This window comes from Elephantulus edwardii, unplaced genomic scaffold (genome assembly GCF_000299155.1).
Source record: "Elephantulus edwardii isolate Elephantulus edwardi_28Jun2011 unplaced genomic scaffold, EleEdw1.0 scaffold00112, whole genome shotgun sequence".
NCBI lineage: Eukaryota > Metazoa > Chordata > Mammalia > Macroscelidea > Macroscelididae > Elephantulus > Elephantulus edwardii.
This window is the reverse complement of record NW_006399862.1, coordinates 7,102,870-7,105,710: the sequence shown is the minus strand read 5'-3', so window position 1 is coordinate 7,105,710 and position 2,841 is coordinate 7,102,870. Positions and strand designations below refer to the sequence as shown.

The 2,841-nt window shown below is 40.2% G+C and overlaps 1 pseudogene; it reads right to left on the bottom strand.

The window, feature by feature from the left end:
* Positions 1 to 2,182: 2,182 nt before the first annotated feature.
* Positions 2,183 to 2,841, bottom strand: part of LOC102851427 — a 4,493-nt pseudogene continuing 3,834 nt past the window's right edge.

Genomic DNA, 2,841 nt, shown 5'->3' with positions numbered 1-2,841 from the left:
AGCAGGGTTTAGGGCTGTTGTACATAGGGTCGCTATGAGTTGCAAACGACTCGACAGCACATAAGAACAACAACAATTTTTGCTTTCAAGTCAGTATGAACTCATGCTAACCCTCTCTTGGTTTTCTGAAGCTGTAAACCTTTCAGAAGATTTACAAGAAAAGATTGTCCATATTTCTTCCTCAGAGCAGATGGTAGATTTAAACTGCCAACCTTTCAGTTAGCAGCTCAACCCGTTACGCACTATGCCACCAGGGCCACTTGTATTTTGTTAGTGTCTGCCCCCTGGAGATTGTATTCACCACTTTTTATTCATGAAATTGTCTCCTTCTAATTTTTCCCAAAGAATTCATTGTCAAATTTTTCCATTTATGCCAATCGGATAGTGAGAAATAATGAATCAGGGTAGTCATAATTTATATTACTATTATTATAAATTAACTCAATTATTGATATGTTTGGAGAACATTTGTACTTCTCTGTGAACAGAGCTTCCCTCTTTATTCCTCTTGACTCTCAATCTCCATCTGTTCTTGAAAATATTTTAAGTTTGTGTAGGGGCAACATAAACAACCAAACATACATTCACTCACCCTTTCCACATGAACAGCTCAATAAAACTGATGACATAATTCGTATGTGTCACAGTCACCATTCTCACGTTATCTACCTGCTATGGATGGAATTGCATCCCCTCGAAAGAAATTCACATATGATATAATGTGGAAACTATGTAAAGATTCCCTGTGACCTGATAAGCCAAATAGTTGTAAAAGGATTAAGGGTGGAATGTAACACTCCTTCATCCCATCCCAGTCTGGATCTGTAAGAGAAATTTTCCTAGGGTGGATAAACACCTTTTATCTCCTAAGAGATAAAAGGAGAGAAAAGCTGGCTGGAGGGGAGGGGGGTGGAGAACCTCAGGATAATCTCCAGGAGTGGAATGTGTCCTTTTGAACTCAGCTTCCTTCTTGACACCTGGAAAAATCACCAAGGAACACACACGGGGCCTACAGATGGTGAAGGAAGCAAGACCTTCCTCCAGAACTGACAGAGACAGAGGCGTTTCCCGAGAACTGGCACTCTAAATTTGGACTTCTAACCTCCTAAATTGTAAGAGAATACATTTTTATTTATTAAAGCTATCCACTTGTGGTGTCTCTGTTTAAGGAGCACTGGGGAACTTCCCTCATTGCGGCAGCACCATTCACTTAGGCTCTCACATCCTCAACTCCTCATCTATGCTTTAAGCTGACAGCTGTCAGTTTCGATACATAAAGATCATTTTGCCCAAGTCAGGCATTTTTTGTTAATTGTCTCAGCCTATCTTACTGAGCAGATGTGTGTCTTAATGCCATTCTATCTGCAAAGAAACCTGAAAAATATATTTTGTTTGTTTTTTTTAGGGTAGAATAGTTTTATTGTAGTTGTTGTTGTTGTCAGGTGCCATCAAGTCGAGTACGACTCATAGCAAACCTATGAACAAAAGAACTGAACCCTGTACTTTGCTGCGCCATCCTCACACTTCCTGACACACAGAAAGAAGCCCATTACAGCAGTCACCATATCAACCCATCTGGTCAAGGGTCTTTCTCTTGCTTGCTGACCTAGCATATTGTCCCTCTCCAAGGAATAGCCCCTCCTAGCAACATGCCCCAAGCATGAGAGGCGAAGCCATCATTATTGCCTCCAAAAAGCTCTCTGTCTGCACCCTCTCCAAGACATTTGTTTGTTCTTTTGGCCATCCATGGGAAGTTCAGTACTCTTCTCCAATACCACTGCTCAAAGGCATCAGTTCTTCTGTCATCCTTACTTATCTCTGATGTATAGCAAGTGATCAGAAAGATGCACCTTAGTCTTCAAACCAACAAATCATTACTCTTAAATAATTTGGAGATGTCCCTAAGAGCAGATTTTCCCAGTGTAATGCATCTCCTTATTTCCTTACTGCTGGTACCAAGGGTGTTAATTGTGGATCCAAGTAAGACAAAGTTGTTGGCAGTTTCAATCTCTTCTCCATCCATCATGATGTTGCCTATTGGTTCAGTGGTAAGAATCATTGTTTTCTTGGCACTGAGATGCAATCTGTACTGAAGGCTGCATTCTTTGATCTTCTACAACAAGTGTTTCAAGTCAGCCTCACTTTCAGCAAACAAACTTGCATTATCTGCATAACACAGGTTATTGATGAGTCTTCCTCCAATCCTGATGACACATTCCTATTCAGAATCCAGATTCTCAGATAATTTGCTCAGCATACAGATTAAACAGGTATGGAGAGAGAGAATACAACACTGATGCACTCCCTTCTTAATTTTAAACCATGCAGTATTCCATTGCTCTGTTCACACAACAGCTTCCTGGTCCAGGTACAGATTTTGCATGAGCACTATTTAGTACTCTGGATTCTCATTCTTCTCAATGTCAGTCACAACTTGTTATGATCCACACAGTCAAAAGCCTTTACATAATCAAAAAAGCACAAATGGATATTAGAAAGATACATTCCCAAAAGGACATAGTTCCCTTCTTGAAATACAGAGGGGAGGCTAGAAAAGAGTTTAAAATTTAAATATATCTTGACACTCTGTCACAATTCACTTATAAGGAAAAACGTGAAACGTACCTTGGATAAGTGAACTCTATAGAGTCATGCTGCTGAAAACGACTTGTTCCTTGGGAGAAAGTTGAGCAATCTCTTCTCATGCTATTTCTAGCTTCCAAAAATTTACTGGTAGGTGGTATAGAGTGTTGCCCTGCTCTGTTCTGACGACTGCCTCTTGGTCCAAGTATAGGTTTCGCATTAGCACAATTAAATGTTCTGGGATTCCCATTCTTCTCA